This window comes from Bos indicus, chromosome 7 (assembly GCF_029378745.1).
Source record: "Bos indicus isolate NIAB-ARS_2022 breed Sahiwal x Tharparkar chromosome 7, NIAB-ARS_B.indTharparkar_mat_pri_1.0, whole genome shotgun sequence".
Classification (NCBI taxonomy): domain Eukaryota; kingdom Metazoa; phylum Chordata; class Mammalia; order Artiodactyla; family Bovidae; genus Bos; species Bos indicus.
The window spans coordinates 108,098,745-108,112,094 of NC_091766.1; positions in this window are offsets into that span (position 1 = coordinate 108,098,745).

Sequence of the window (13,350 nt, forward strand, 5' to 3'; positions counted from 1 at the left end):
GAATTCCAGTTGAGCTGTTTCAAATCCTGAAAGATGATGCTGTGAAAGTGCTGCACTCAATATGCCAGCAAATTTGGAAAACTCAGCAGTGGTGACAGGAATGGAAAAGGTCAGTTTTCATTCCAATCCCAAAGAAAGGCAATACCAAAGAATGCTCAAACTACCGCACAATTGCACTCATCTCACATGCTAGTAAAGTAATGCTCAAAACTCTCCAAGCCAGGCTTCAGCAATACGTGAACCGTGAACTTCCAGATGTTCAAGCTGGTTCTAGAAAAGACAGAGGAACCAGAGATCAAATTGCCAACATCCACTGGATCATCGAAAAAGCAAGAGAGTTCCAGAAAAACATCTATTTCTGCTTTATTGGCTATGCCAAAGCCTTTGACTGTGTGGATCACAATAAACTGTGGAAAATTCTGAAAGAGATGGGAATACCAGACCACCTGACCTGCCTCTTGAGAAATTTGTATGCAGGTCAGGAAGCAACAGTTAGAACTGGACATGGAACAACAGACTGGTTCCAAACAGGAAAAGGAGTACATCAAGGCTGTATATTGTCACCCTGTTTATTTAACTTATACGCAGAGTACATCATGAGAAACGCTGGACTGGAAGAAACACAAGCTGGAATCAAGATTGCCGGGAGAAATATCAATCACCTCAGATATGCAGATGACACCACTCATGGCAGAAAGTGAAGAGGAACTAAAGAGCCTCTTGATGAAGGTGAAAGAGGAGAGTGAAAAAGTTGGCTTAAAGTTCAACATTCAGAAAACGAAGATCATGGCATCTGGTCCCACCACTTCATGGGAAATAGATGGGGAAACAGTGGAAACAGTGTCAGACTTTATTTTTCTGGGCTCCAAAATCACTACAGATGGTGACTGCAGCCATGAAATTAAAAGACACTTACTGCTTGGAAGGAAAGTTATTACCAACCTAGATAGCATATTCAAAAGCAGAGACATTACTTTGCCATCAAAGGTCCGTCTAGTCAAGGCTATGGTTTTCCCAGTGGTCATGTATGGATGTGAGAGCTGGACTGTGAAGAAGGCCGAGCGCCGAAGAATTGATGCTTTTGAACTGTGGTGTTGGAGAAGACTCTTGAGAGTCCCTGGGACTGCAAGGAGATCCAACCAGTCCATCCTGAAGGAGATCAGCCCTGGGATTTCTTTGGAAGGAATGATGCTAAAGCTGAAACTCCAGTACTTTGGCCACCTCATGAGAAGAGTTGACTCATTGGAAAAGACTCTGATGCTGGGAGGGATTGGGGGCAGGAGGAGAAGGGGACAACAGAGGATGAGATGGCTGGATGGCATCACTGACTCAATGGAGATGAGTATGAGTGAACTCTGGGAGTTGATGATGGACAGGGAGGCCTGGCGTGCTGGGATTCATGGGGTGGCAAAGAGTCGGACACGACTGAGTGACCTGATCTGATCTGATCTGAAGCTTTTTTTTTTTTAATTGAAGGATAATTGCTTTACAGAATTTTTTTGTTTTCTGCGAAATATTGACATGAATCAACCACAGATGTACATATGTCCCCTCCCTCTAGAACCTCCCTTCATCCCACCCCTCTAGGTTGTTACAGAGCCCCTGTGTGAGTTTCCTGAGTCATACAGCAAATTCCCATTAGCTATCTACTTCACACAGGTATGGAGAAGGCAATGGCACCCCAATCCAGGACTCTTGCCTGGAAAATCCCATGGAAGGAGGACCCTGGTGGGCCGCAGTCTATAGGGTCGCTGAGTTGGACACGACTGAGCGACTTCACTTTCACTTTTCACTTTCATGCATTGGAGAAGGAAATGGCAACCCACTCCCATGTTCTTGCCTGGAGAATCCCAGGGACGGGGGAGCCTGGTTGGCTGCTGTCTATGGGGTTGCACAGAGTCGGACACGACTGAAGTGGCTTATCAGCAGCAGCAGTTACACATGGTAATGTAAGTTTCCATGTTACTCTCCCCATAGTCTCACCCTCTCCTCCCCTCTCCCATGTCCACAAGTCTGTTCTCTATGTCTGTTTCTCCATTGCTGCCTTGCAAATAAATTCATCAGTACCATCTTTCTAGATTCCATATATATACAGACACATTAATACACGATCTTTATCTTTCCAGTTAAGCTTTTGAGAACTCTTTCTTTTTAAATCACACTTTTTATTTCCTTCATATACTTCTATGTTGGCTTTTTGCAGTTCTGTGGGGTTTTTCTTTCTTTTTTATTTTTCCTTTTGTTTTTCTTATTCTTTTCCTGCTGTAGTTATTCTTACATATATATAAACCTTTTTTATATACTTCTATGTAACTTTGTTTTTCTATTTTCTATCCTTCTGTGCTTCCTTTTCTTTCTTTCTTCATCATGTTTGTTACTTTATTTTGCCCTCTTTGTAGGGTGCCCACTTGGCCCCCTGCTTTGGTTTTGTTTTCCAGTTTGTGTTTTAGTTAGTCTTGTTTTTAAATGGTTGATGTGATTTTTTATTTTCTTTGTTCAGTGGGTCACTCTCTTGTACTTTCTTTTCGTTGGACTTTTGGTTTTGTTTGTGTGTGTTCCATTGTTCCTGTTATTATTTCTCTGATTTTGCACTTATCATTTGTCATGAAAACACGGTGACCCAAAACTTTTGGGATGCAGCAAAAGTAGTTCTAAGAGGGAAGTTTATTAGCAATACAATCCTATCGTAAGAAAAAGAAAAACATCAAGTAGACAACCTAACTTTGCACCTAAAACAACTGGAAAAAGAAGAACCAAAAAACCCAAGTTTCCTAGAAGGAAAGAAGTCATAAAGATCCAAGCAGAAATAATTGAAAAAGAAATGAAGGAAACAACAGTAGAGATTAATAAAACTACAAGCTGACTCTTGGAGAAGATAAACAAAATTAACAAACTATTAGCCAGGCTCATCAAGAAAAAAAAAAGGGAGAAGAATCAAGTCAACAAAATTAGAAATGAAAAAGGAGAGGCCACAACAGACAACACAGAATTACAAAAGATCATAGAAGACTATGACGAGCAACTATATGCCAATAAAATGGACAACTTGGAAGAAATGGATAGATGCTTAGAAAAGTTCAACCTTCCAAGACTGTACCAAGAAGAATTAGAAATTATGAGCAAACCAATTATAAACACTGAAATAGAAACTGTGATTAAAATCTGCCAAAAAAAAAAAAAAGCCCAGAGCCAGATGGCTTCACAGGTGAATTCTATCAAGTATTTAGAGACGAGCTAATGCCTATCCTTCTGAAACTCTTCAAAAAATTGCAGAGGAAGCAATACTTCCAAATTCATTCTGTGAGGCAACAATCATCCTGACACCAAAACCAGACAAATACATCACAACAGAAAGAAAACTACAGGCCAATATCACTAATGAACATAGATGTAAAAATTCTCAACAAAATTCTAGCAAACAGAATCCAACAACACATTAAAAAGCTCACACTCCATGATCAAGTAGGGTTTATGCCAGGGATGCAAGGGTTCTTCATATATGCAAATCAATATGATACACCATATTAATGAATGGAAACATAAATACCATATGATAATCTCAATAGATGCAGAAAAAGCTTTCAACAAAATTCAGCACCCATTTATGACAAAAAAAAACTCTCCAAAAAATGGGTGTAGAAGCAACCTACCTCAGCATAATAAAGGCCATATATGATAAACTGACAGCAAACATCATTCTCAATGGTGAAAAACTGAAAGCATTCCCTCTAATATCAGGAACAAGACAAGGACGCCCACTCTCACAAGTATCATTCAACATAGTTTTGGAAGTCCTAGTGACGGCAATCAGTGAAGAAAATGAAATAAAAGGAATCCAGACTGGAAAAGAAGTAAAACTCTCACTGTTGGCAGATGACATGATACTATACATAGAAAAACCTAAAAATACTATCAGGAAACTACTAGAGCTAATCAGTGAATTTAGTAAAGTCACAGGATACAAAATCAATACACAGAAATCACTTGCATTTCTATACACTAACAACAAAAAATCAGAAAGAGAAATTAAGAAATCAACCCCATTTACCATAGCAAGAAGAATAAAATATCTGGGAATAACCCTATCTAAGGAGAGAAAAACAGAAGTTTTTGTCTTGTTGTTTTCTGTATACAGAAAATGATGAAAGCAATCAAAGATGATATAAACAGACGGAGAGATATTCTATGTTTCCCGGGTTGGAAGAATCAATACTATGAAAATGACTATACTACCAAATGCAATCTACAGATTCAGTGTGAGCCCTATCAAATTACCAATGGCATATTTCACAGAATTAGAACAAAAAATTTCACAATTCATCAATTCATATGGAAACAAGAAAGATCCCAAATAGCCAAAGCAATCTTGAGAAAGAAGAATGAAGCTGGAGGAATTAACCTTCCTGACTTCAGACTATACTACAAAGCTACCGTCATCAAGACAGTATGGCATTGGCACAAAAACAGAAATATAAACCAAGAAGAAGACAGGAATCCCAGAGATAAGCTCACACAACTACAGGCACCTTCACTCTGACAAAGGAAGCCCTGGGAAAACTGGACAGCTCCATGTAAAAGAATCAAATTAGAGCACTCTCAAACACGATATACAAAGATAAACTCAAAGTGGATAAAGCCACTAACGCAAGACCAGTCAGTCAGTCAATTCAGCAGTCATGTCTGACTCTTTGCAACCCCATGGACTGAAGCATGCTAGGCTTTCCTGTCCATCACCAACTCCCTGAGCTTTCTCAAGCTTGTGTCCATGAAGTTGGTGATGCCATTCAACCATCTCATCCTCTGTTGTCTCCTTCACCTCCTACCTTCAATCTTTCCCAGCATCAGTGTCTTTTCTAGTGAGTCAGTTCTTCACATCAAGTGGCCAAAGTATTGAAGCTTCAGCTTCAGCATCAGTCCTTCCAATGAATATTCAGGACTGATTTCCTTTAGGATAGACTGGTTTGATCTCCATGAAATCCAAGGGTAAGACCAGAAACTATAAAACTCTTAGAGGAAAACATAGGCAGACCACTCTGTGACATAAATACAGCAAAATCCTCTATGACCCATATCCTAGAGTAATGGAAATTTAAAAAAAAAAAAAAAACAAAAAAAAAAAACAAGTGGAACCAAATTAAACTTAAAGGCTTTTGCACAGCAAGTTCAGTTTAGTCACTCAGTCGTGTCCAACTCTTTGTGACTCCATGAACCGCAGCACACCAGGCCTCCCTGTCCATCACCAACTCCTGGAGTATACCCAAACTCCTGTCCATTGAGTTGGTGATGCCATCCAGCCATCTCATCCTCTATCATCCCCTTCTCCTCCTGCCCCCAATCCCTCCCAGCATCAGGGTCTTTTCCAATGAGTCAGTTCTTCATATCAGGTGGCCAAAGTATTGGAGTTTCAGCTTCAACATCAGTCTTTCCAATGAACACCCAGGACTGATCTCCTTTAGGATAGGCTGGTTGGATCTCCTTGCTGTCCAAGGGACTCTCAAGAGTCTTCTCCAATACCACAGTTCAAAAGCATCGATTCTTCTGCACTCAGCTTTCTTTATAGTCCAACTCTCACATCCATACATGACTACTGGAAAACCATAGCCTTGACTAGACAGACCTTTGTTGACAAAGTAATGTCTCTGCTTTTCAATATGCTGCCTAGGTTGGTCATAACTTTCCTTCCAAGGAGTAAGCATCTTTTAATTTCATGGTTTCAATCACCATCTGCAATGATTTTGGAGCCCCCCAAAAATAAAGTCAGCCACTGTTTCCAGTGTTTCCCCATCTATTTCCCAGGAAGTGATGGGACCGGATGCCATGATCTTCGTTTTCTGAATGTTGAGCTTTAAGCCAACTTTTTCACTCTCCTCTTTCACTTTCATCAAGAGGCTCTTTAGTTCTGCTTCACTTTCTGCCATAAGGGTGGTGTCATCTGCATATCTGACGTTATTGATATTTCTCACAGCAATCTTAATTCTAGTTTGTGCTTCATCCAGCCCAGCTTTTCTCATGATGTATTCTGCATATAAGTTAAATAAGCAGGGTGACAATATACAGCCCTTACGTACCCCTTTTCCTATTTGCAACCAGTCTGTTGTTCCATGTCCAGTTCTAACTGTTGCTTCCTGACCTGCATATAGGATTCTCAAGAGGCAGGTCAGGTGGTCTGGTATTCCCATCTCTTTCAGAATTTTCCACAGTTTATTGTGATCCACACAGTCAAAGGCTTTGGCATAGTCAATAAAGCAGAAATAGATGTTTTTCTGGAACTCTCTTGCTTTTTCCATGATCCAGTGGATGTTGGCAATTTCATCTCTGGTTCCTCTGCCTTTTCAAAAACCAGCTTGAACATCAGGAAGTTCCCGGTTCACGTATTGCTGAAGCCTGGCTTGGAGAATTTTGAGCATTACTTTACTAGCATGTGAGATGAGTGCAATTGTGTGGTAGTTTGAGCATTCTTTGGCATTGCCTTTCTTTGGGATTGGAATGAAAACTGACCTTTTCCAGTCCTGTGGCCACTGCTGAATTTTCCAAATTTGCTGACATATTGAGTGCAACACTTCGCAAAGCCAAGGAAACTATAAGCAAGGTGAAAAGACAACCTTCAGAATGAGAGAAAATAATAGCAAGTGAAACTGACAAAGAATTAATTTCCAAAATATACAAGCAGCTCATGCAACTCAATACCAGAAAAATTAACAACCCAATCAAAAAGTGGGCAAAAGACCCAAACAGAGATTTCTCCAAAGAAGACATACAGATGGTTAATAAACACATGAAAAGATGCTCAACATCGGTCATTATTAGAGAAATACAAAGCAGAAGTACAATGAGCTATCAACTCACACCAGTCAGAACGGTCATCCTCAAGAAAATCTACAAACAACACATGCTGGAGAGGATGTGGAGAAAAGGGAACACTCCTGCACTGTCTATGGAAATGTAAATTGATACAGCCACTATGGAAGACAGTATGAAAATTCTTTAAAAACTAGGAATAAAACTACCATATGACCCAGCAGTCCCAGGACTGGGCACATTCCCTGAGAAAGACATAATGAAAGAGACACATGAACCCCAGTGTTCACTGCAGCGCTGTTTACAACAGCCAGGACACACAGTTGACCTACATATCCATTGACAGATGAATGGATAAGGAGGTTGTGGTACATATGGGACATTACTCCGCCATAGAAAGGAATGCATCTGAGTCCGTGTAATGAGGTGGTTGAGTTGGTTATACAGAGTGAAGTCAGAAAGAGAAAAACAAATATCATGTATTAACGCTATGTATATAGGGAACCTAGAAAGATGGTACTATTTGCAGGGCAGCCTTGGAGACTCAGAGAACAGCCTTATGGACCTGGGGGTGGGGAGAGGAGAGAGTGGGGCAAACGGAGAGAGGGGCATGGAGACACACACCGCCATCCGTGAAGCAGACAGCCAGTGGGGTTTGCTGTGTGACTCAGGGAGCTCAACCCGGGGCTCTGGGACACCCACGGGGATGGGGAGGGAGGCGGAGGGAAGTTCAGAGGGAGAGGACACGTGTATGCCGATGGCTGGTTCACGTCGATGCGGCCGAAACCAACACGGTATGTAAAGCAATTACCCTTCCATTAAACGTAAATTAAAAAAAATTAGAAATGAGGCCATTCTAGAACTTGATGTTTTCTAAGACTGAACACAAAAGCCATGGCAGTGGCTCTCGACCGGAAGCATTTTGTCCCCGGGGACATTTAACAGCATCCTCGGGTGCTCCGGGTTTCTCTCGCTGTGAGCACCACGAGCACGTCGTAGGTGGGGGCCAGGGTGCTGCTAGCCTTCCTACACGCCCGGGACAGACCCTCACACCAAAGAGCTCTCTGGCTGCAAACGTTAGTGCTGCAGGTGAGACGCCCTGAGCTATGCGGCCTCTCAATTTCCACCCAGGGCAAGTGGACGGCTCTCTTTATCTGGACAAAATTTAAAGGAACAATGCAAGACAGAAAATAAAACTGCTTTTTAATTTTTTTCGCCTATACTGATATGTTTGATATAATCAACATATATCAAACATATATATAAGCAAAACCAAGAGTTGGTTCTTCAATGAGATACACCAAGAAAAAGAATGAACTATCTTAGGAATGAAAAAGTAGATATAAATATCTACAGAAGCAGCAGGGATTGAAAAGGTAATAAGTGAATACCATGAACTCTGTGATAATAAATTTGAAAACATCCAAAATTAAACAAAATTGATGAATTCCTAGTAACACTAATTGCCAAAGCTTTCTCAAGAAAAAGTAAGCATTCAGAATAGTTCTTAACCAAGATAACAGAAAGCTTATTTCATGCATAAACTTTTATACATATGTTCATAGCAGCCTCTTCTGTTTGTTTTATTATTTTAAATGAAGCTGGAGAAATTTAATAATGACATCCTTCAATATGGTTTGGTTCACTGCATGGCTGTTACAAACTCAGGGGTCAAGTTCTTAGGCTTAGGAGAAAGATGTCCTAAGTATGTTAGCAAAGGGTATCATTACATCTTTAAAACTATTTACTTTAACCATGCAAGATCACAGAAGCATTTAAAATGACTTTTAACCATGCACAATTAATCTGATAGCATCTTTTGTCATAACAGCCTAAAACTAGAAACTGCCCAGGTGTTCTTCAGTAGCAATATCTGCGCTACGCCCACACCAGACACCACCACTCAGCAACATAAAGGAGCAAAATGATGTTTAGCATTCACCAATCTTGTGTGAATAAAAGAACTAAATTTCTAGATATAATATAAACTTGAAAAAAAATCAACTACATTTATTCACCAAAAAATAAAAAGAATTATATTTTAAATGCCATTGTAGTAGCGATAAAAACTATAAAATACCTCAGTTGAGTTCAGTTCACTCGCTCAATTGTATCCAACTCTTTGTGACCTCATGAATCTCAGCACTCCAAGCCTCCCTGTCCATCACCAACTCCCAGAGTTCACTCAAACTCATGTCCATCGAGTCAGTGATGCCATCCAGCCATCTCATCCTCTGTTGTCCCCTTCTCCTCCTGCCCCCAATTCCTTCCAGCATCAGGGTATTTTCAAATGAGTCGGTTCTTCGCATGAGGTGGCCAAAGTATTGGAGTTTCAGCTTCAGCATCAGTCCTTCCAACGAACACCCAGGACTGATCTCCTTTAGGATGGACTGGTTGGACCTCCTTGCAGTCCAAGAGACTCTCAAGAGTCTTCTCCAACACCACAGTTCAAAAGCATCAATTCTTCGGTGCTCAGTTTTCTTCACAGTCCAACTCTCACATCCATACGTGACCACAGGAAAAACCATAGCCTTGACTAGATGGACCTTTCTTGGCACAGTAATGTCTCTGCTTTTAAATATGCTGTATAGGTTGGTCACAACTTTCCTTCCAAGGAATAAGCATCTTTTAATTTCATGGCTGCAATCACCATCTGCAGTGATTTTGGAGCCCAGAAAAATAAAGTCTGACACTGTTTCCACTGTTTCCCCATCTATTTCCCATAAAGCGATGGGACTGGATGCCATGATCTTCGTTTTCTGAATGTTGAGCTTTAAGCCAACCTTTTCACTCTCCTCTTTCACTTTCATCAAGAGGCTTTTTAGTTCCTCTTCACTTTCTGCCATAAGGGTGGTGTCAGCTGCATATCTGAAGTTATTGATATTTCTCCCGGGAATCTTGATTCCCGGGAGAATTCCCAGCTTGTGCTTCTTCCAGCCCAGCGTTTCTCATGATGTACTCTGCATAGAAGTTAAATAAGCAGGGTGATGATATACAGCCTTAACATCCTCCTTTACCTATTTGGAACCAGTCTGTTGTTCCATGTCCAGTTCTAACTGTTGCTTCCTGACCTGTATATAGGTTTCTCAAGAGGCAGGTCAGATGGTCTGGTATTCCCATCTCTTTCAGAATTTTCCACAGTTTGTTGTGATCCACACAGTCAATAAAGCAGAAATAGATGCTTTTCTGGAACTCTCTTGCTTTTTCAATGATTCAGCGGATGTTGGCAATTTGATCTCTGGTTCCCCTGCCTTTTCTAAAACCAGCTTGAACATCAGGAAGTTCATGCTTCACGTATTGCTGAAGCCTGGCTTGGAGAATTTTGAGCATTACTTTACTAGCCTGTGAGATGAGTGCAATTGTGCAGTAGTTTGAGCATTCTTTGGCATTGCCTTTCTTTGGGATTGGAATGAAAACTGACTTTTCCAGTCCTGTCACCACTGCTGAGTTTTCCAAATTTGCTGGCATATTGAGTGCAGCATTTTCACAGCATCATCTTCCAGGATTTGAAATAGCTCAACTGGAATTCCATCACCTCCACTAGCTTTGTTCGTAGTGATGCTTTCTAAGACCCACTTGACTTCACATTCCAGGATGTCTGGCTCTAGGTGAGTGATCACACCATCATGATTATCTGGGTCATGAAGCTCTTTTTTTGTACAGTTCTTCTGTGTATTCCTGCCATCTCTTCTTAATATCTTCTGCTTCTGTTAGGTCCAGACCATTTCTGTCCTTTATCGAGCCCATCTTTGCATGAAATGTTCCCTTGGTATGTCTAATTTTCTTGAAGAGATCCCTAGTCTTTCCCATTCTGTTGTTTTCCTCTATTTCTTTGCATTGATCACTGAGGAAGGCTTTCTTATCTCTTCTTGCTATTCTTTGGAACTCTGCATTCAGATGTTTATATCTTTCCTTTTCTCCTTTGCTTTTCGCTTCTCTTCTTTTCACAGCTATTTGTAAGGCCTCCCTAGACAGCCATTTTGCTTTTTTGCATTTCTTTTCCATGGGGATGGTCTTGATTCCTGTTTCCTGTACAATGTCATGAACCTCATTCCATAGTTCATCAGGCACTCTATCTATCAGATCTAGGCCCTTAAATCTATTTCTCACTTCCACTGTATAATCATAAGGGATTTTATTTAGGTCATACCTCAATGAGCTAGTGGTTTTCCCCACTTTCTTCAATTTAAGTCTGAATTTGGCAATAAGGAGTTCATGATGTGAGCCACAGTCAGCTCCCGGTCTTGTTTTTGCTGACTGTATACCTAGAAGTAAACTAATGAGAGACATGCATGCCCTTCATGGAGTTTTCAAAACATTAAAGAAGATAACTAAATAAACGGAGAGCTATGTCTTAAGGAGATCCAACCAGTCAATTCTGAAGGAGATCAGCCCTGGGATTTCTTTGGAAGGAATGATGCTTAAGCTGAAACTCCAGTACTCTGGCCACCTCATGCGAAGAGTTGACTCATTGGAAAAGACTCTGATGCTGGGAGGGATTAGGGGCAGGAGGAGAAGGGGACAACAGAGGATGAGATGGCTGGATGGCATCACTGACTCCATGGACGTGGGTCTCAGTGAACTCCGGGAGTTGGTGATGGACAGGGAGGCCTGGCATGCTGCAATTCATAGGGTTGCAAACAGTCGGACACGAGTGAGCGACTGATCTGATCTGATCTTATCTTATGTCTTTTAATGACCAAGACACTCGGTATTGTGAAAATATCTATACTTTCTAAATTATTTACTAAAACAAAATGCAGTTCTTACTCAATATTCAATAGAGATTCTTATAGAAATTAACAAAATTATTCTAAATGTATATGAAAAAAGGGTCAAGAAGAGCAAAGATATTCTTAAAATCAAACATTACAAGATATAGAGATTTCTCCCATTAGACAAGACTTATCATAAAACTGGGCTTCCTAGGTGGTGCTAGTGGTAAAGAACCCAGTTGCCAGTGTAGGACTTGAGAGATTCGGGTTCGATCCCTGGCTCAGGAAGATCCCGTGGAGGAGGGCACAGCAACCCACTCCAGTGTTCTTGCCTGGAGAATTCCATGGACAGAGGAGCCTGGCAGGCTACAATCTATAAGGCTGCAGAGTCAGACGCAACTGAAGTGACTTAGCATGCATGCATCATAAAGCTATAATGTGGTATTGGCACAGAAATAAACAGAAAAATAGACCAAAAGAGAGAAACTGAAAATAATCCCAAATACAGACAGCTGATACTTTGCAAAGGTGGTACTGCAGATGAGTCCAGGAAAGACACACCATTCATTAATATGGAGATTAGGTTATCCACATGGGAGGAAATGACTTTGAGTCCCTATTTCTCATACCATGTACACATTTTTTAGCTTAAAAACTGATAAGTGGATTAAAAACGTAAATGTAAAAAGCAAAACATCAAAAACTTTATCAGAAATCCAGTTACAAGTTTGGAGCAGGAAAATGATCCTTAAATAAGATACAAAAAGAAAATACTAAATGCAATTATATCAAAATTTATCAGCTGATTTTTCAGCAGGAACTCAGCAGACCAGAAAGGAGTGGCACGAAATATTTAAAGCAATGAAATGGAAAAACCTTCCACCAAGATTAATCAACCCAGTAAGTATCTCATTTAGATTCAACAGAGAAATCAAAAACTTTACAGACAAGCAAAAGCTACAAGAATTCAGCACCACTAAACCACCTTTACAACAAATGCTAAAGGAACTTCTCCAGGCAAGAAACACAAGAAGAAGAAAACCTGCAAAAACAAACCCAAAACAATAAAGACAATGGTAATAAGATCAAACATATTGATAATTACCTCAAATTAAATGGATTAAGCGCATCAACCAAAAGACACAGACTGGCTGAATGGGTACCAAAACAAGACCCATAAATATGCTGTCAAAAGAGCCCACTTCACACTCAAGGACACTTATGACTGAAAGTGAGGGAATGGGAAGACATTCCATGCAAATAGAAATTAAAAGAAAGCTGGAGTAGCAATACTCATATAGGACTAACTAGACTTTAAATAAAGACTGGTACAAGAAATGAAGGACAACACATAATGATCCAGGTCTCAATCCCAGAAGACAAAAATTATAAATATTTATGCACATAACATAGGAGAACCTCAATCAGTTCAGTTCAGTCGCTCAGTCATGTCCAACTCTTTGCGACCCCATGGACTGCAGCACACCAGGCCTCCCTGTCCATCACCAACTCCTAGAACTTGCTCAGACTCATGTCCATCGAGTCATTTATGCCATCCAACCGTTTCATCCTGTCAGCCCCTTCTCCTCCGGCCTTCAATCTTTCCCAGCATCAGGGTCTTTTCCAATGAGTCAGTTCTTCACATCAGGTGGCCAAAGTATTGGAGTTTCAGCTTCAGCATCAGTCCTTCCAATGAACACCCAGGACTGATCTTTAGGATGGACTGGTTGGATCTCCTTGCAGTCCAAGGGACTCTCAAGAGTCTTCTCCAACACCACAGTTCCAAAGCATCAATTCTTCGGCACTCAGCTTTCTTTATAGTCCAACTCTCGCATCC